Below are 22,777 nucleotides of genomic sequence, written 5' to 3'. Positions count from 1 at the left end.
GACCTTCTTAACCAAACTTCTTGCCCTATCCACTCCTAAGTTGATGATACCACCCTACATCTTTCCACGTCCTTTCAGAGACGAACAATCCTTCAGGAAGTCAACAGATCATGCAGGGACACCCACAGAACGCCTGACTTCTGATCTTTCTAAGATTTCCGATTGGGGGTAGAGAAAATCTAGTAGTTTTCAGTGTTTAAAAAACTCAATTCCTCCGTCTATCAACTCGACACAAAATTCCAGACAACTATCCCTTCTTCTTCAATGACATTCAACTGTCTCCCTCTTCCACACTGAACATTCTCGGTCTGTCCTTTACTCATAATCTTAACTGGAAAATTCACATCTCATCTCTTGCTAAAACAGCTTCTATGAAGTTAGGCGTTCTGAGGCGTCTCCGCCAGTTTTACTCACCTCTCCAACTGCTAACTCTGTATAAGGGCCTTATCCGCCCCTGTATGGAGTAGCCTACTCTTCGCATGTTTGGGGAATTCCAGATAGGATGGAATCAAAAGCTTTTCGTCACATTGAAGGCCCTATCACACTAGCCTATAATACGCGGAACCAGGAACATCCGCTCCAAATAGCTGGAACAAGCCCAGAATTAGCGTTGAGATGGCTTCATATCCATCCCCGGCATCTCGGTTCTCCGTATGCTATCACAATGGAAAAATAAACATAAAATATATAATAAAAAACATTTATTTAAACTAAAAAGAACGTGACTAAATTTTTCATATTGGAATATTAAATAATACTTCATCAATTTAGAAAGGTAAAATATATATATTTCATGTCGATAGTTTGGGCTCATAACAACCATCTTAACCTTTATTTCCTCACAGCTTATCACACAGGGTAACACTACCGTCTCGCTAGCACAGTTCCGCTACTACACAAATGCCACAGTTGCAAACACAGTAACACAGTCCAGGGTAACAGCGGGGCAGGGAACAGGCACAAGTGAGCGTGAGCACGCTACCGTAGGGTCGGGAGGCAGGCTGGAGACTTCCCGCCGAATCAGCTGATCCAGCGCGGGTAAACACAGCGTCCTTCAGTGCCCCCCATCAACACCCCAAAATCCACATACACAAAAATAAGCAAACATGCAACACTGGTTCCACTAGTAAAGAAAATAAACAGATATGCAACAACAACAACAACAACAATAATAATAATAATAATAATAATAATAATAATAATAATAATAAGGATAATAATGATAATAATAATAATAATAATAATAATAATAATAATAATAATAATAATAATAATGATAATAATAATAATGATAATAATAATAGTAGTAGTAGTAGTAGTAGTAGTAGTAGTAGTAGTAGTGGTAGTAGTAGTAATAACGATAGATAATAAAGAACATAGCAGCAACACCAAGGTGAGCAATACTGATGATAACATTTAAAAGAATCAACAATACTAAACCCTTTATCATTATCATTCATGCTAATATCAATTCTACTTACCTAACTCTTAATAATATTTCCAACATTAACGTTGCCTTTATAATAACAATAACAATAATAATAATAATAATAATAATAATAATAATAATAATAATAATAATAATAATAATAATAAATACTTTATTTAGTCAATTTGTAATGATACATACAAATTGAAACTCTTTGTGGATCCAGATTATTCAAAGTTACAGTTACAACACACATACAGAACAACACAATAAAATATCTGTGACAAGGTAAGGTCCAAAACTAAAACTATATACGCTACACTATTTTAAAAACACCATGCTGTAAATTTATCATGCATCAGAATCGAAATTACAGTGGAAGCAATAACTTTACCTTTTTGCATGGACATAATTATACAATTTAATGCTAGCTGGTATAAATGAATTTTTATATTTAGATGTTTTCTGTGAAGACAATCCCAATCTTTTCCAGATCTTAAGAACACGTAGTTATCATTGAGAGGATGGGAATTGTCGTTCATTATTTTCCTAGTTGTACTTATTAGGCGGTGGCGTAGTGGATAAGGCGGTGAGAGTGGGATCGGGCAGACGTCCACGCTTAGGTTCGAATCCCACCACGTACAGCCTTAAAACACTTTGCCATTTGTCGAGTGGTTTAAAGTTACCTACATGTCACCATGATACCCAGGTTCTAGGTGGTTACACTCAAGATGAACTTGGGTGGTGATATGGGTACCACTATAAATAAAATTGCCTGCGCTACTAATGGGCGGAAGCTGAACAGCGCTTCCCATACACTCTTCAAGAGTGCCTACAGGCGCTATAGGCCTTACCGTAAAAAAAAAAAAAAAAAAAAACATTTCTAGAATATAGGTCATCTAGTGTTGTTACCTTTACACCCAATTTATCAGCAATTCTCAACCTTTTTGAGTTTCTTCTTGTTTTTTACAGTTAAGCACCCATACAGCGTTGTTAAACCAAACCACAGAGTTGACTCAATAACAGACTTATAGAACATAGCAAGAATAGTATTTTCAACTTTTAGATTTCTTAAAATTCTCAGAAAGTGAATTCTCTGAATACATTTGCCATACACCTTCTTTGTGTTTAATCACCATTTATTTTATCATCAAATTGCACAGCTAAATATTTATAATCGTGTACAATTTCTACCTGTTTCTCTTAAATTACAAGATTTTGAGTACACCTCTCCCTCTTACGAAAATCAATTAACATTTCCTTTGTCTTTTTTACATTTAAATTCAAATAATTATTATCACACCATTTAACAAAATTATTTACTTGAGAACTAGGTAAATATGGAATGTTTTGCTGCTGCTTTATTCTTACTAATGTAAGCAAATATAATTCCTAATTAAGTAAAAAAGAAAAAAAAAAAAAAAGACGCTATTAAGCAGCCAGCTGCTGTTTGTCACCAGCACTGGTTATTTGACAAGTGGTAGCAAATGCACCGTAGTCATACACCTCACCGAGCAAAGCGGTCAGAGTAGAGATCAGCTGCAGCAGGGATATGAACGTCCGTCACGGTCGCCGACCACTTTATAAATGACTTCTTTTACTACTAAGAGATCCCCATACATATATTTTAGTAAATTTCGACTGCCAGAGACGTACACTTCCTCAAAATAGGTAGACTGAATGATATACTAAACTATGTTAAGTTTTGGGGAAATTCAAGATTGTCGGAGCGTTTTCCCCATTGGAATTGTACTGGATGAGATCCTCTGATTCCTCTCCCTGCAGGCTCGGCGTGCGTTCTGCCGACGTGCGGTACGATATCTTGGGAACTTTCCCATTTCGTCATGGTGGGACACTTCATGCCACACCGTCGCGCACGTCTCAGTTTTTCTCTAATTTCTTTTACTTACTTTTCTTCAACAAGAGGAAGTGCAAATGCAGTTCCAGGACAAAGCACAGGCTGCATAATAAGCGGCATGGTTTTGTTCTGGTTTATTTTGATTAGGCTTTAGGCGTTTTCAGTAGCGTCACCGCAAGGCCAAACATGTTTGAGTTCATGCTGAACAGGACAGTGCTGAGGACACCGTCGGTGGTGCCAGACGACCGTGTCACTGTGATCTCAATCCTTGGGAGAAGTTATCGTACACATCAGTCGCCTGAATCAGCGCTGTGGTGAAGACATAAACACAGCAGCATGGTGGAAGAGTTTGGAGATTTATTCCTTGATGGGGAGTATTATAGGTCACCAGTGTTTCATCATTTGTATATGCCGAGGACCGAGCAGCGCAATACTCATAAAAAACAACAGGTCTTCAGTCCTGGAAGTGGTTTGATCTACGCGGGCTTGTTTTGAAGGTGTTCCATTGTAGATGTATGGCTGCGGTTTTCTGACGCCTATATAATTGAATTACGTCAATAATTAGCAAATAATATATTTTTACCATCATTTATTACTTTATTATATAAGGATTTGCAAAAATATTAAAATTTTTCACGTAATAATAGAAAAGTAACTCCATTATTGTATCAAAGTCACGACTAGAGGTATGGAATCGGACAACACCCACAAGAAGGACGGATATATGCGACATGTCACCAGCTACCACCAGCTCCTTAATTTATTTCACGCCGTATTTTTTATATCGGTTCTCTCCAGTATGCCGCACAATATGTAAACGTAAATCTACATCTACAATACCCACTTCTATGGCCTAACATACGTCTAACTATTCAGTTTTATTCGAAATGTAACTCCTTCTTGATCTCATTCCATGAGGTTGATGGGGTTGCTCCACGCTGATTGGCTAAAAAGCGTTTGCCAAACGAGAGCAAACGCTTTGGAAAGGCGTTTGCTCGCGTTTGCGAAAACTTGCCTCCGTTTGACTCCGTTTGCCCCCAGCCGCGCCGCTACTGAAAACGCCTTTTGTCTTGGTTGATAGGCCGTTTGCCTAGCATAGCAAGAACGCGGGCAGCTTGTGTGTTATAGTATTCTTGGTTTCGTACCAAGAACCATGGCCCGCGTTCCGCGTATCATAGGCCAGTGTGATAGCCCCTTAACTCCCCTCCTCTGACTAACTGTCTTCAGCCTCTTTCTCACCGCCGAAATGTTGCATCTCTTTCTATCTTTTATCACTATTTTTATGCGAACTGTTGTACTGATCTTGCTAACTGCATGCCTCCTCTCCTCCTGCTGCGGCCTCGCTGCACAAGGCTTTCTTCTTCCTCTCATTCTTATTCTGTCCAACTTTCTAAAGCAAGAGTACTCTCAGTCATTCATACCTTTTACTGGAACTCTCTCCCTGCATCTGTATTTCCGACTTCCCTACGACTTGTCTCTAAGAAGGTGGTATCGAGGCATTTGCCCCCTAATTTTGGCTGACGCTTTTCTTCTTTGTAGAGAACCAGAGCACTCAAGTGGACTTTTTTTTTTTTTTTGTCCTTAGCTGGCCCTCTTCCCTACATAAAGAATATATAAAAAAGGAGACTTCCCAAAAGTATTCATAGCCTAATGTGAGTTTAATTGCCACCCTGTTGTGTGATGCAGTGTGTCTCCAGGTGTAAGGGCAGTTCTGGGAGACATGTAGCCTACATATTGAAGACTCCTATGGCAACAAAGATCCAACTGATCACTAATGGTACTATGCACAGCAGTAGACACAGCAGTAGCTGTGTCTGAAAAGACGAATGAAAGGATGATTAAGCCAGTGAAGGAGTTCCTGAAGAATATGTGTAAGTTAGACTACCTGGTTTCTATTTGCTTTTTTTTTCTTTTTATTTTCCTTGCGGAACTTGCCGATTTATATGCTAGACTCAAGAATAACCTCAGCCACTCTCAGGTATATACTCAGGGAATATCCTCAGTTTGCCCCAACACTGTAGGATGTTTAGCCAATAAGGTGTGCAATATTTATTGAAATACTTGTATTCTTGTTGTGTATACTGTCCAGTGTTAGATTTTTGATACTTTAACCTTAAGTCTTTGCCCAGGGGGTGGGTGGCAAGGCCTATCCTCCTCCTTTGTTGTAATTATTTATTAATTCAACAATAAATGTATCAATCAATCAATCAAGAATAACCACCATCCACCTAAAACATTGAAACCAAGATTAAGACTATATTAAAGATCAAGATCAAGTGTGCCGGTGGCTAAGGCGAGGAGAGTGCTCTCATATATACAGTAAGCTCATCACATATTTGGCGGATATTGAAGGTTGGCAGTGACAGACTATTAAGCTGAGAGTAACAGCGACTACTGGAATACTTCCTTCATACCTGTAGGTTAAGTATACAAGGAGGAAAAAGTCAGGTGTTGAAGTTCCACTTGTTTAGGCGCGCCAGTGTCTGCACAGGCCTCATGACCCTCACGTTTGGTTCCTTTCTGCCATTTTTGTCGAAAGTTACCAATATGGCACGTGATGAGCACGAAATATCATCGCCTGAAGTACTGGGAAGCGCTCACAACCCTGTACAGTAGCAGTGGTAGAGTTGCCTGATTGGCACTCCTAATAAACACGACCCGCCCGCTTTCCTTGTATCCCGGCGCTCCCTTCGCTGCTCTTTCACGCAGCTGATTTGACGTCACATACATGAAGCCACACTATTGGTTAAGGTAAAAGTACAGAACCACTGCTCCCCCCTTTCCTCTCCCCTCCCCCCTCCTCCCCAACAAGCTTGGGAGACTGTGGGGAATCGGGCGTTTTGGGGGGGAGCCAAAAGAGGCGAGTTATGGCGATCCCCAAAAAATCTAAGGACAAAAACCTAACCTGACGTAACCTAACCTAACCGGGGGGCCTGTGCCCCCCCGGACACCCCCCTACAACACTAACCTAACCCTAACATAAACCTAACCTAATATAACCAAGCTTGGGGGGACTGTGGGGAATCGGGGGTTTTAGGGGGGAGTCAAAAGAGGTGAGATATGGCGATCCCCCAAAAAATCTAAGGACAAAAAACATAACCTGACGTAACCTAACCTAACTTGTGCCCCCGTGACTCCCCCTACAACACTAACCTAACCTAAGCCGGGGGGGGCCTGTGTCCCCCCGGAACCCCCTGCAACACTAACCTAACCCTAACATAAACCTAACCTACCATATCCTTGCTTTGGGGCAGCTTCCCTCTAGAGATGTACCGATACCAAAATTTTGGCCGATTCCAATACCGATACCACCTAATTGGGCTGATACCGATACTGATACCACCGATACCGATACTACTACTTATAGGGATTACTACACTGGACACCAGGATGAGTTGGTGGACAGCGAGCGTTATCAGATGGGAAGCTTTGTTTTGGGGGATGCTGTGAGTCCTTCTGAGAACGTTTGTGAAATAGGAGCAATTCTAGAAGCTTTTTGAAGCCATTTGCAAAGGTAAATTACTCAGTAATTGGAATGAATATCTACTCAGTCTTCTGATTCTTGTCAGTTATTTTAAATTCTTACTTCTTACTCCTTTAGCGACCATTTGGTCTTGTGCATTTTCATTATTAATTTTATTGACAATATTTTGGCGATCAAAAATATTTTTAGAATTATTAAAATTGTAAAACAGACACAAAATATTAGCAAAAGAAACTCATTTTGTTGTGTATGTTTCTCTTTAATTAAATCTGACATCCTTTGATATTAATTCATTTGACATTAGTAGACCAATTCAGAAAAATGAGCTTTCACTTAATCTTTTCAATTAAATAGAAAAAAGTTTAGTTTATTCTAAATTTCTAGTGTATTGCTATGATCTTAAATAATTAATATGCAACAAATTATACACAATGCACATGATTACAAAACAGAATTGTTACTTTCTTAGTTATGGAATTTTTACATCCTTAGGTTAACACAAGTAACTAAAAAATTAAACTTGCATTAAAATTAATATACATATATAATTCGAGCTTCCACCTATTCTAGTATGATATCTTGGAAAAGGCTAGCACTAGCACTGTTAATTATAAATCAAATAAGAATATGCTGTTATTTACAATAATGCAAAATGCCTAACTATATATATATATATATATATATATATATATATATATATATATATATATATATATATATATATATATATATACCAAATAATTTTGTTGGATTCTCAATATCTGAAGTTTGACATTCTTAGATTATAGTTCAAAAACATAAGCTTTTCACCTGTGTGAACTTTGTGTGGGTGGAGGAGCAGCGTCTGACTGAAAGACAGTGAGAATGTGTGGTGACTCATGACCGACCCTGTGACAGGATGCCGGAGTTCAGCCTATACGCGTTTCATACACGTCCAATTTAGAAGTTGTGGCTTATTACCACAGAAAACAGTATTCTATGACATGCGGTAATCACCACGGAAACTTAATATGCCGTATTATATTAATTTGGTATCATCAATATCTTATATCGAATATATCACTAAGTAGTAAATTCCTTTTAGGTATCGGAAGTATCGGCATAAAATAAGGCGATACCAATACCGATACCGATACCCAAAAAATGGGCCGATACCGTAGATTCTGATACCGATACATTGGTACATCTCTACTTCCCTCCCCCCACACCGGTTCTCATATAGCTTCACACAATATGCCCTACCTCTACCAATACCCCTCCTCACAATACCTTAATGAAAGGATGAAGGTCCTGGCTGGTCCTCTTCTCGATTGTACACTGACTTGCATTGCAGGAGTGATGATTTCCCAGTAATCAAATTTGCAACCTTTACAACTAATGTCACTGGTGGCCATGGCTGAACTGCGCACACAGATGTCTCTGTGCCCCGCCTACGAATACATATAGCAAATTCCCATTGGCGCAGCTCGTGGTGTTAAGAGGTGGTGGCACGTCATTGGACAAAAGAACTATAGACACAATAAGAATCCTATTCAGCAGTTACCCACAAACCCCAGCTATAAACAAATGCAAGTCAGTGTACTGCTCATTTCCGAGTGTGATGGAGCTCCGTGGCTCGCCACAGCTTGCTGGACTTAGAGAAAACTCGCCGAACACTGCACATTTGAAGGCTTGTGTACGACACACTAAGGCCGAGCACTCACCAAAACTCTCACTGATGGTAAACATGTTACATATACTGCACTGTGCTATACGTATTATACAGATCGGCGTGGAGCAGTGATTCTAGAGAAGAACCTTGGTGAACAAGGGAAAAAGATTGAAGAGAGATAATGAATGGAGGAAGTGGGATTAAAACTTGAGAGAAAGTCGGGAAATGAGGAGAGTGGGCAGGACAGTGCCGCCTGATTTACTACCACATACACACCTCATGACACTTCCAGTTGTGTTGTTATGCTCTCACCTGTCTGAATTATTGCCACACACTTCATGGCACTGCAGTAGTTGTCATATTCCTGTGTCCTCAAGATAAATGAGAGTTTCAAATATTGAAAGTAGGGCTGCATTCCTTGATATAATGATTACAATATAACCATCATTTCATCTTTATTCGCATCACAGTTTTACAAGTACACAGCATATGATAAACACAATGCTTCTGTGACCTGTATTTATAAGATACACATAGATATGCATACAGTTACAAATGTACAAATTTGCTTCCTGCAGCCTTGGCCTTTTAAGGCATGAGAGTGACTATTCTGTCTATACTGTGGTCATTGTGTTCCTGGTTGAGTTGTGTTCTATATCTTTAATAGTATTTTTGATGTCATCTGTCACTTATCAGCCAAGTTGACAATACTACTGTCACAGATCTTGAGTTTTGATGGTAGTTCTACATGCCATATTGGTGATGCCACATTTGTAACGTGGTTCCCTTATGGAGGATAGCAGCCCTTCATGTTGCTCAAATGGGAGTAAAGCAAACTCCTGCCGTTTCTAGTCCATTAAGAGCTATCAGGCTGATTCCCCCAAACGGTTCTAGGTCTGAGGGACTCTGCGTCGTGGACTGAGCGTCGCAAAATTGCTTCTACGACTTTCAGTATGTTTTGTTAGCGAACTGAGCATCAAGAAGGTGCAGGTAGTAAAGTTAAGCTGCCTGAGACCCCAATGCACCACACTGCCTGCCAGGTGGTTGTAATCATTTAATTGCTCACACACGTGTTTGCTGCATCTACACTCCATAGACATCTATTCATTTTTCCCCATGTAACTTATCATCACACACACACACACACACACAGACGAGACGCAGCAGAGGAAGGACGCAATACCGTCGCTCCCGAGAATCAGCTGATCTTCACTACCTTTGTTTGGGTTTACAGTGGCCTGGGCGATAAGTGTGGACTCATTTTTTTTTTCATGAAGACAGTGTTAAATAATAATGAGTGAGAAAGATATTCCATCTAAATGCAGGTATGTGACAAGGGAAAGAATGAAAGCTGATGATGACAATGTTGGTGAGGGAGGAGGAGAATTTGAAGGCTTTGATACGGCGCAAACTTCACTATTTGATAGAGTCTTAACTATCGAACGTAAATTAGATAAATTGATAAAGGAGAGTATGGGAATGAAAGAGAATGAAGAACAGGATAAAGAGCTCCAGAAATTGAAAGAAAGGATAAAAGAGTGGAAGAAAACGAAACTAGGCTAAGAACCGAAAATGAAGAATTAAAAGTGCAAATAGCGAACTATAAGAAATTGATGGAAGAAGGACTCGGTAAAGCCGAGAAAGAAAAAGAAAAGCTAAAAGATCTAGTTAACAAAGAAGAAGAAAGAGTACAAGATGTGATTAAAAAAGAAGTACAAGCATGGAGAATCCAAGATAAGAAAGACAAGGAATCATTTCAAGAAGTATTTCAAGAACAGTTAAAAGAAAGAGATGAAAATATGACAAGCAAAATGATAGGAGTCCTCAAGAAAAAAGAAAATTTAGTAAGAGAAATTGCGGAAAAAAGAAGAGTGTAATTATTTTTGGACTGAAAGAAAAAAATGTTAAATATAGACCAAGAAGGGAAAAAGACGAAATGAAATCAGTAAAAGACCTACTAAAACATCTGAATGACGAGGATAGACAGAACTTAGAAGAGGAAGTAGAAGAAATCCATAGAATGGGACCATATCAAGAAGGAACAGTGAGACCAATTAAGATATTACTAAAATCACAAGCAGCAGCAGAAGTACTATATAGAAAAACGAAACTCAGAGAAACAGAAGGTTGCAAAGATATATATATAAAGAAAAATAGAAACGAGGAGGAAAGGAAGAGACACAATGAACTGGTGGCAGAAGCAAGAGAAAAAATAATGAAAGGTCAGAGGAGGAGAAGAAGGCATTTTTGGAGAATTATAGGAGACAGGATAAGGAAATGGTATATAAAAGAGAAAGAAGAGAAAAGAATGGAGCAAGTTTAACTAAAATGATAAGAACAAGAGATTAAAAATGATGTATACAAACATAGATGGGATTTTATCTAGTAAATTAGAATTAAGAGATTACATAAAGAAAGAAGAACCAGATATTGTATGCCTGGTGGAAACAAAGTTAAATGAGGCAATAAAAATAGACATAGATAAAAGGTATAATATATGGAGGAGAGACAGAGTGGGTAAAGGAGGAGGAGGAGTCATGATGATGTTAAGGAAGGAGATAGTGGTAAATCAAGTGGAGTTTGGGAAGGAAAATCAGAAATACTGTATGTTAAGATGCATATTAACAAAAGGAGTTAACAATCATTGGAACATATGTGCCACCAAAACAAACTCATGGACTAACCAAGAATATAGAGACATGATAGATGACACAATAAGGAGTCTTACAAGAATCATTAAGGAAAGGAGAAAAGTGATATTGGTAGGAGATTTCAACTGTAAGGAGGTAGACTGGGAAAATTATGAAAGTGGTATGGGGAAGATGCCTGGGAGATAGATTCCTGAACCTAATGATAGATAATTTGATGGTCCAAAGAGTAAAGGAAAACACAAGATTCAGAGGAAACGATGAGCCGGCAAGATTAGACCTAGTTTTACAAGGGATATACCAATTAACGATGATATAAGATACAAGTGCCCATTGGGAAAGAGTGACCATGTAATATTAGAGATGGATATAGAAGAAGGAAAGGAAGATAGAGATGAATCATACAAAGGAGACCGATTAAATTACAGAAAGGCTGATATTGAGAATCTCAAGAACTATTTTAAAACGTAAACTGGGAGGAGATGGAAAACTCATTAACGGTTCAAGAGAAATATAACTTATTTTTGGAAATATACAAAACTGGGGTCAGGGAATATGTTCGAAATATAGACCTAAAGAAGAAGGAAAGAAAGATTGGTTTAATGCAAGATGTGCTAGGGCAAAGGAGAAACGAGATGGAGCATGGAAAAGGTGGAGAAGAAACAGAAATCCAGAAAATAAGGAAAACTTCAAAACAGCAAGAAATGAATATGCTAAGGTGAGAAAGGAAGAAGAAAAGAACTATGAAAAGGACATTGTCGAAAAATGTAAGGAACAACCAAAATTGTTCTACAGATTCATAAATGGAAAAATAAGACAAAAAGAAACAATAGAAAGGTTAAAAGGAGAAAACGGAATGGTGGAAGACCCAAAAGTATGGCAGAACTGTTAAATAGTAAATTTCATGAGGTCTTTACTAAGGAATCCAAATTTGAAAGACCACAGGGTAATAGAGACTGTCTATATGAAAGAGATTAAAGTAACCAAGCTTGAAATAAAAAGTTGATGACGGAATTGGATGAGGAAAAGGCAATGGGACCGGATGAAGTCTCAGGCAGAATACTGAAAGAATGTAGGGAAGAACTAGCAAGTCCAATATACAACATCATAAAATGCTCAATAGAAAATGGAACAGTGCCAGTGGAGTGGAAAAGAGCTGAGGTGGTTCCCATATATAAGAGCGGAAGGAAGGAAGAACCTTTAAATTACAGGCCGGTATCACTAACTAGTGTAATATGCAAGATGTGTGAAAAAGTAATAAAGAAGCAATGGATCGAGTTTCTTGAAGACAACAAAATATTATCAAATAGCCAATTTGGTTTTAGAAAAGGTCGGTCATGTGTGACAAATTTATTGAGTTTCTACTCTAGAATAGTTGATAAAGTACAAGAGAGAGAGGATGGGTTGACTGTATTTATTTAGATCTAAAAAAGGCTTTTGATAAAGTGCCACATGAAAGATTACTATGGAAGTTAGAGGAGAAGGGTGGCTTAAAAGGAAGCACATTGAGATGGATGAAGAATTACTTAAGGGGGAGAGAAATAAGGACGATAGTTAAAGATATGAAGTCCAAGTGGAGAACAGTAGACAGCGGAGTGCCACAGGGGTCAGTATTGGCACCAATACTTTTCTCGTATATATAAATGACATGCCAGAGGAGTGAACAGCTACATAAATCTGTTTGCGGACGATGCGAAACTGTGCAGAGTCATTAAACAAAAGAGGATTGTGAAATACTACAGGAAGACTTAAACAAGATCTGGAAATGGAGCAAAAATGGGAGATGGAATTCAATGTGGACAAAAGCCATGTCATGGAAATGGGAAAAAGTGAAAGACGACCAGTGGGAATCTATAAGATGGGAGATGGAGTAGAACTAGAAAAAGTAAAAAGGAAAAGGACTTGGGAGTGACAATGGAAGAAAATAATCAACCGGTTAGCCATATTGATAGAATTTTCAGAGAGACGTATAATTTGCTAAGGAATATTGGAGTAGCATTTCACTATATGGACAAGGAAATGATGAAGAAATTGATAAGTACTAAAATAAGACCTAGATTGGAATATGCAGGAGTTGTGTGGACTCCCCATAAAAGAAACACATAAGAAAATTAGAGAGACTACAAAAATGGCTACAAGAATGGTTCCAGAATTTAAAGGGATGGCATATGAGGAGAGACTAAAGGCAATGGATCTACCAACCTTGGAGCAGAGAAAGAGAGAGGGATCTGATACAAGTTTATAAATTGATTAACGGAATGGATGAAGTGGATAATGAGAAACTGATCCTGAGAGAAGAATATGACTTTAGAAGCACAAGATCGCATAGTAAGAAACTAAGGAAGGGACGATGTCTGAGAGATGTTAAAAATTTAGTTTCCGCAAAGATGTGTTGAGACTTGGAACAGTTTGAGTGAGGAAGTGGTATCAGCAAAGAGTGTACATAGTTTTAAAGAAAAATTGGATAAGTGTAGATATGGAGACGGGACCACACGAGCATAAAGCCCAGGCCCTGTAAAACTACAACTAGGTAAATACAACTAGGTAAACACACACACACACACACACACACAAAAAAAAAAAAAAAAAGCCTTCCTACATAGTGGAAATCCGGTGTACATATTTATATATATATATATATATATATATATATATATATATATATATATATATATATATATATATATATATATATATACACACACAGGGTGCAGCAGAAATAACTCCCACATTTCAAAGGGTGATTGAAAAAAAACTGTTTGGGGTATCACCAGACATTGCATTTCCCAAATGTATACATGCAAACATTTTTTTTGCATTAGGTTTTGTAAATCATATCGTCCAAATGGTGACTTTGACATGCGATACACATTTGGAGCCGTTCTTTAAATTTTTCTATCACTCTCACTAGCATGTCGGGCGAGATTCCTTCAATTCCATCTTGAATGGTCTCTTTCAGTTGGTCCAAAGACTGAGGACGTTGTTTGAAAACCTCCGCTTTGAGGTACCCCCACAGAAAAAAAGTCACAGGGACTTAAATCTGGCGAGCGTGGTGGCCACAGAACTGCCTCGTGTCAGGACACCACTCGACCTGGGAATATTTCCTGCAAAATTCTACGAGGGCGAAGTGCTGTATGGGCCGTGGCTCCATCCTGTTGGAACCAGAAGTCCTCTAGGTTGTGTTCCTCCCTATACTCTTCAATTTTCAGCCGTAGAAAATTCTCCAACATGTCGCAGTATCGGTTTGAATTGACAGTAACTGTGACTCCACCTTCTTAAAAAAAATAGGGCCCAATGATGCCTATAGATGACACAGCAAACCAGACTTTCACCTTTGGGCTGTGAAGAGGTCGTGTGTGTGTGTGTGTGTGTGTGTGTGTGTGTGTGTGTGTGTGTGTGTGTGTGTGTGTGTGTGTGATTCACCTCGGTCGCCTGCTGGTCACCCAGCCAGTCTTCCCAGTCTTTCTAATATTGCATGGTCACTCTTTCCCAATGGGCACTTATATCTTATATCGTCATTCATTTGTATACCCCTTGTAAAAACTAGGTCCAATCTCGCCGGCTTGTCGTTTCCTCTGAATCTTGTGCATTTCTTTACGCTCTGGTCCATCATATTGTCTATCATTAGGTTCAAGAATCTTTCTCCCCAGGCTTCTTCCCCCATACCACTTTCATAATTTTCCCAGTCCACTTCTTTTACAGTCGAAATCTACTAATATAACTTTTCTCCTTTCTTTAACGATTCTCGTTAGACTCCTTATTGTGTCATCTATCATGTCTTTATATTCTTGATTGGTCCATGAATTTGTTTTTGGTGGCACATATGTTACAATGATTGTTATCTCTTTTTTATTAATATGCATCTTAATATACAATACTTCTGCTTTTCCTTCCCCACATTCCATTTCATTTATCACTATCTCCTTCCTTAACATTATCATGACTCCTCTTCCTCCTTTACCCACTCTGTCTCTTCTCCATACATTATACCTATTATCCAAATCTATTATGATTGCCTCATTTAGTTTTGTTTCAGCAAGGCATACAATATCTGGGTTTTCTTTTCTTATGTAATCTGTGTGTGTGTGTGTGTGTGTGTTTGTGTTTGTGATTCACCTCGGTCGCCTGCTGGTCACCCAGCAAGTCTTCCCCATTACGGAGTGAGCTCAAAGCTCATAGACCGATCTTTGGGTAGGACTGAGACCACATAACACACTTCACACACCGGAAAAGCGAGGCCACCTCGATTGTGAGTCGAGCGTGCTAACCACTACACTACATGGTGTGTGTGTGTTTTTAGTGTGAGTATGTCAGTGTAGAGACGGTAGAAAAAAAGAAGTGTTCCAGTGACACTGGCTTAATTTTCAAATCAAAATAGCTCTAAAACTTCAGGGAAGAGATTAGTGTACTATATGCCAGTAAAATGCCTTGGTAGGCGATGAACTCGAGTTCTCTCTCTCCTTCCATTCATACCTCCCTCCTTTCCCCTGTTCCTATTCAGGTCATTTTTTCTCTACATATTTTCGACGAGGTTTGTCGTAAATTTATCAATCAATCAATCAATCTTCTTCCTCCTCCTCTTCCTCCACCTCCTAAAGTGATTTATTTTCTCCTTCTCTTATCAATATAAATGAAAATGATAAATAGAATGTAATTTTTTGGTCTATCTATCTATCTATCAGTCAACCTATGTCTATCTACCTCTCTCTCTCTCTCTCTCTCTCTCTCTCTCTCTCTCTCTCTCTCTCTCTCTCTCTCTCTCTCTCTCTCTCTCTCTCTCTCTCTCTCTCTCTATATATATATATATATATATATATATATATATATATATATATATATATATATATATATATATATATATATATATATATATATATATATATATATATATATATATATATATATATATATATATATATATATATACAGGCAACCCCGTTTAACGAAGGTTCACACAACGAAATTTCGCTATAACGAAGGTTTCATTTTACTACCATCTGCTCGTTTAACGAACACCAAACTCGCTTTAACGAAGTTTTATCCAGGTAATTTTTTTCCAAATTTGAAAGCCCCACTGTATCATGCTAGCTGACAGGCTTTTGAATACATCAGGAACTGCTGGTACTAAGGTCTGCCTCAGGAGAAATCTTGAGACACCTTTAGAATAAAGATCAAGATCAAGCCTCTCGTGGACAACACAGGCTCTGCCAATACAAAGGCCTGACTCAGAAGAAATTCTGTGTCACCTGTAGCATCAAGATCAAGATCAAGATCACATGCACCACTCACTGCCCAGTCAAAACATGACATCGTCACCAGCAGCTCATCTTCCTTAGTTCAACTTACCACCAAAACACCCTGCAATGTGGCCTAACGTTCCTTAGAAGACCAGGAAGTGTCTTACTCTTGAAGTGAAGCTGGCTATTATTCACAGACAAGAGAAAGGCCAGAAAACTAATAACATTGCTTCCCACCATGGCTTGACTCCATCTACTGTCTACTATTTTCAAGTCAAGAGACTCTATTAAGAAGGCTAGTGAGACCTCATCTTCCTTGCAAGCTAAAAGAACCACCAGAACTCGTGACTCTACAATAGATAAAATGGAAAGCCTTGTGGAAATGTGGTACATAAGTTTTGTATGCAGTACCATGATGCGCACTTTGTTTACATTCCACAGGTTGGCGGTTAGTGTATTTCCCGTTTCACTCTCCCTCCCTTCATAAAGTTAAGATCATCAGCATTATAAAGTTACGTACATACATACATTAGTGTACATTATAATGACAAATTAAACTACCTAAATGTTTAACTTCATAATTTTTACTTTCATTAAACCTTTTACTGTACTATGATGCACTCTCGCTTTGCTTACTCTCAATGGAAGTTCAAATCAGGGGTTAAACTTGTTATAATCGGTTCGCTTAACGAAGTGTTTTTTAGGAACGTAACCCCTTCGTCAAACGGGGGTTCACACGACGAAATTTCGCTATGACGAATGTTTCATTTTACTACCATCTGCTCGTTTAACGAACACCAAACTCGCTTTAACGAAGTTTTATCCAGGTAATTTTTTTCCAAATTTGAAAGCCCACTGTATCATGCAAGCTGACAGGCTTTTGAATACATCAGGGGCTGCTGGTACTAAGGTCTGCCTCAGGAGAAATCCTGAGACACCTATAGAATAAAGATTAAGATCAAGCCTCTCGTGGACAACACAGGCTCTGCTGATAGAAAGGCCTGACTCAGAAGAAATTGTGTCACCTGTAGCATCAAGATCAAGATCAAGATCACATGCACCACTCACTGCCCAGTCAAAACATAACAGCATCACCAGCAGCTCATCTTCCTTAGTTCAACTTACCACCAAAACACCCTGCAATGTGGCCTAACATTCCTAAGAAGACCAAGAAGTGTCTTACTCTCGAAGTGAAGCTGGGTATTATTCACAGACAAGAGAAAGGCCAGAAAACTAATAACATTGCTTCCCACCATGGCTTGACTCCATCTACTGTCTACTATTTTCAAGTCAAGATACTCTATTAAGAAGGCTAGTGAGACCTCATCTTCCTTGCAAGCTAAAAGAACCACCAGAACTTGTGCCTCTACAATGGATAAAATGGAAAGCCTTGTGGAAATGTGGTACATAAGTTTTGTATGTAGTACCATGATGCGCACTTTGTTTACATTCCACAGGTTGCCGGTTAGTGTATTTCCCGCTTCACTCTCCCTCCCTTTATAAAGTTAAGATCATCAACATTATAAAGTTACGTACATACATACATTAGTGTACATTATAATGACTTAAATTAAACTACCTAAATGTTTAACTTCATAATTTTTACTTTCATTAAACCTTTTACTGTACTATGATGCACTCTCACTTTGCTTACTCTCAATGGAAGTTCAAATCAGGGGTTATACTTGTTATAATCGGTTCGCTTAACGAAGTTTCGCTTAACGAAGTGTTTTTTAGGAACGTAACCCCTTCGTTAAACGGGGGTTGCCTGTATATATATATATATATATATATATATATATATATATATATATATATATATATATATATATATATATATATATATATACAGTAATTGCCCGCGTATCCAGATCGACACTATTCGGAATTCGCTACTATCCGGAGCTGCCCCCAAGCATATTCAAACCTACCACGTGAGCGATCCCTCGATCCAGGTAGGCAGCACAGCACGTTAACACTTTTTCTGTCGTCTTCAACAATTTCCGTTGTTTTTTACTGTTCTGTCAATTCTTTCTGTCGTCTTGAGCCAGACAGAACACACCGTTTTCCTCTAGCGTCCATTTTTAGCCAAATTAAGATCTATGGTTTCTATCCAAAACTTATATAATAAGATTTATTTTCTTGCTAATTGTAATGATGGAATAATCTCAACTTAATAGCATCTTCATAAGTAGATGTAAATATATTTGTGTGTGTGTGTGTGTGATTCACTGTTTGATCTGCTGCAGTCTCTGACAAGACAGCCAGACGTTACCCTACGGAACGAGCTCAGAGCTCATTATTTCCGATCTCCAGATAGGCATGAGACCAGGCACACACCACACACCGGGAGAACAAGGTCACAACTCCTCGATTTACATCCCGTACCTACTCACTGCTAGGTGAACAGGGGCTACATGTGAAAGGAGATACACCCAAATATCTCCACCCGGCCGGAGAATTGAACCCCGGTCCTCTGGCTTGTGAAGCCAGCGCTCTAACCACTGAGCTACTGGGCGTGTGTGTGTGTGTGTGTGTGTGTGTGTGTGTGTGTGTGTGTGTGTGTGTGTGTGTGTGTGTGTGTGTGTACAGTAAACCCTCGCTATAACGAATTTCGGATATAACGAACGCATTATTCTGGCCGAACAAGCCTCTTATATAGCGAACTTGGTTCGGTAAATAGTTAGCTCAGTTTGGTGTGTGAGGAGGGGTTTCATGATAAATATAATAAATCCAGTAATTACAGTTTATTTTTGTGGATGTGTGGAAATGTAAAAAAAACAGTAATTACAGTTTATTCTTGTGGATGTGTGGAAATGTAAACAAAACACTCCTGGGTGGACGCATGACCGAACGACTTATCACATATAGCGAACTTAGGTCATTATAAAAGATGGATTACTGACCCTCGGATACAACGAACTTTCGGATATAACGTCAGGCCTTTCTCCCCATTTGGTTTGTTATAGTGAGAGTTTACTGTATATATATATATATATATATATATATATATATATATATATATATATATATATATATACAGTCAACCCTCGGCTATCGCGACTTTGACTATTGCGTTTTATTGCTATCACGCACCCATGAAAAGCTGCTAAAATTTCATTATCGCGACCTCAGATGCCGTCATGGAATATCTGAGTGCTCATTGGCCAAAACTGCCATCCCGACAAGATAAATTCGGCTCGCGTTTTTGGCTATACCGCGGCTATTTCAGCCCCAATTGGGCGCGATAGCCGAGGGTTAAGTGTATATATATATATATATACACACACACACGTATATTGTTCCAGCCTAGTAGCGAAAAGTGGTTGATTTGTTTGTTTACATTTCTCAGTGAGACGCTCCAAGGCAGAACTTCCAAGTATCAAATGGCCAAGATGAGCTGCACTGTCGTTGATGAGTTTACTTTTTTTTTTATAATTAAATAACCTTTCCATCAGGAAGCCATTTTTAAATGTCTTGTGTGATTGTGTCATAGCCTGACTCACGCCCTACACAGTACAGGTATCCCTTGGTTAACGATAGGGTTACGTTTCCCAAAAACAGATCGCTAACCGAAACGATCGCTAACTGAGGGATTTGAAATTATCAACTACATACATGTATTTCGCGATGCGTAAATAAACGACACTTTCTATGTTGTTAGTTGTTATTTACACCTTTAGAATTGGTAGTACTTACCTTGAGGAGTGGATGTGATATGCGTAGTGTGTTGTTTTGTGCCCCGAGGGACACAGGGCCTTGGAGGATTAAATCTCATCATGCCCACACCGACCCAAACTCGGTCAGCTGCTTCAAACCCTTCAAATTCTTGAGAGAATACGTTTTCCAGTGGGGGTGGGTCATCCAGGCTCTCCTCATCGTCACTCAAGGTTACGGTGGATGTGAAGGATAGATTGGATGTGGGTGGAGTTGTTTTGGAGGTGGATGGAGTTGTTTTGGAAGTGGGTGGAGTTTTTTTCGAGGTAGCAGGACGAACTTTGAAGTACGACGAGATGACTCCTATGGAAGTAGATGGGATTGCTTTTGAGGTGGATGGGGTAGCTTGGGAGGTGGATGGAGTTGCTTGATCGGTAGATGGGGTTGCTTGGGATGTGGATGGGGTTGCTTGGGCGGTGAGTGGTTTGAAGAAAGATGAGATGACTGTCTGTTTTGCCATCCTTTTCTTTGCCTCAAATAGTTCTTTATACACTTTCATGTCATTTTCTATAGCATTAGTCACGCCATTACTTCGGTTTGGGTTGGGGTCATTCTCCTGGAGAAGATGTATGGCCTGGTTAATATGATTAAAATCTCCTCGAAAATCTTGACGGAGAGGGTTCTTTCAGGCTCCTTGTCCTCCTCCATTTCCTCCAAAGTATTTTGTTTCTCCAACTCCATGAGGTCGTCGTTGAGAGAGGCTCAGAATGACTGTCCAGCAGTTCTTGTCGTCATTCTCGTCCACCTCATTGAAGCCTGCCTTATGGGAGATATGAACGATGTCTTTCCTTACTGCTGTAACATCGACAGGGACTTCCTGTTTACGTTCCACGCACTCAGGCCACAAATTACGCCAACATCCATTCATTGCCGACTTGGACACCTCCTTCCATGACTCGTCGATGTTGTCGATCCCTTTTAATGTTATAATCCTTCCAAAATTGTTTCATGGTCGGCTTGTCAGGGGTGTCAATGCAGGCCAACAGCTGTTTCATGGTGCGCCGCTGGTAATAGGCCTTGAAAGTAGCGATGACTCCTTGGTCCATCGGCTGGATGAGGGCAGTTGTGTTTGGGGGCATAAACATGACCTCAATATTATCTGCCCAGTCATTCATGCTCTCTGGGTGGCTGGGGCGTTGTCACACAGCAAGAGAAATCTGTTAGCAATGTTGTTTTGGGCAGCATATTCTTTTAGGAATTTGGAGAGGTATCCTGTCACGTAACTTTGCATGATAACAGTCGTCATCCACCCTTTTGTTTGCCTTCCATACTACGGGCAAATATTCCTTAATATAGCCAGACAGAGCTCTTGGGTTTTGGGAATGGTAAATAAGGCATGGTTTAAGCTTAAGATCACCAGCATTCCCCCACCAATAATGTTAACCTGTCTTTAGATGCCTTGAATCCTGGTGCCGACTTCTCCTCCTTTGCTATAAACGTTCTCGATGACATCTTCTTCCAATACAGGCCTGTCTCGTCAAAGTTTAGAACCTGCTTGGCTGAATAACCTCCTTCCTCGATGCGCTCTTTAAGCAAAGGCTTGAAGGCGTTTGCAGCGGTTGATCCGAACTCGCTGCCTCCCCACTAACCTTGAGGTTGTGTAGACTCCCACGATGTTTGAAACGTTCAAACCACCCCTTACTGGCCTTGAAGGACACTGTCTCGCCTATGTTGAATTCTGGTTTCAGGTCCTCCCACAGGCTCAGTGCCTTAGTAGTAACGAGTTGGGTAGAAAGAGGCATGCGGCGTGTGTGTGGTCTTCAATCCATAGCCTCAGCAAAGCGTTCCAATTTTTCCATAATCGGTTCCTGTTACGAGTTGTTGTGTGTTTGTGCAGGTTTGTGACTTGGTTGGCCTGCTGCTTCACTTGTACTTTTTCTGGAGAACTGTTGATACAGTTGATTGAGATAAACCAAGGGCACGAGCAATAGAGTTTACCCTTCACCACCCTCATGACGAGTCACAATGTTCAACTTAATATCAAGGCCAATGCTCTTTCTCGATTTTTAGCCTTATCTCCGGTGGAGAACAATCGTTGGGTCGCTTGGAAGCCATCACTAAGTTCACTTGATCACAAATAAGCACAAAAAGAAGTTTAGAGCGAGCGTGATAGAGTTGTTGTTGCACAATCAAAACAGCGGGAAAGACTGTGGTGTGTTTACTGCACGGGCCGCGGGTGGATGGAGGCGCTGCGATCGCGATTGCGATCGCGATTGCGATTGGTCAATCCGATCGTTAACCGAATTTTGGCGATCGTTAACCAAAAAATAGGGATTAATTTGGAGGGATCGTATGAGCGAAATATCGTTAAGTAGTCGATCGTTAACCGAGGGACACCTGTACTTGGCCAGGAGTCAAATAGGGAGATGTGTCATTTAGCTCTCTAATTTTTGCCTGACAGGTATAAGTTGATGAGAATTAGAGTGAGAAACATCAAGAAGAGAAGACAATTAGAAACAAACAAACAAATGTATTGTTTGAGACAGCTGGACTTTCAATTTTGGCCTCCCCTCTTCTTTCCGTCATGCATGTTATCTCCCCCTCCAAGACGCTCGCCTCATCCCATCCCTCACTGCCAGGCTTCACCATCTTTCTCTATATCACAAGACTGTTATGATCTTTTCAAACACTTTTTTTTTCGTACTGCCTTTATCATCCCAACTTTACATGACAGCTCTCACAATAACACTATTACAAAAAATTATGTTGAGACAGGGGTAGAAAGCTGTACCAGACAAACAACAAATATTTCA

The 22,777-nt window shown here is 39.5% G+C and overlaps 1 protein-coding gene across 12 annotated transcripts in view; it reads left to right on the top strand.

Annotated features, from left to right (window-relative positions):
• The first annotated feature begins 5,529 nt into the window (after window positions 1–5,529).
• Window positions 5,530–22,777, top strand: part of LOC123508360 (methionine aminopeptidase 1-like) — a 132,016-nt gene continuing 114,768 nt past the window's right edge. For 6 of the 12 annotated variants that reach the window (XM_045262011.1, XM_045262008.1, XM_045262009.1 and 3 more), the window contains exon 1: window positions 5,572–5,703. The gene's annotated coding sequence lies outside the window, so the exon portion shown is untranslated. Of the gene's footprint in view, window positions 5,704–18,243; window positions 18,263–22,777 lie in introns of those variants that run through there. The other 6 variants (XM_045262010.1, XM_045261998.1, XM_045262002.1 and 3 more) reach the window with 4 other exon arrangements.

The sequence above is a fragment of the Portunus trituberculatus genome, chromosome 24, assembly GCF_017591435.1.
Source record: "Portunus trituberculatus isolate SZX2019 chromosome 24, ASM1759143v1, whole genome shotgun sequence".
Classification (NCBI taxonomy): domain Eukaryota; kingdom Metazoa; phylum Arthropoda; class Malacostraca; order Decapoda; family Portunidae; genus Portunus; species Portunus trituberculatus.
This window is presented reverse-complemented; position numbering and strand designations above follow the sequence as displayed.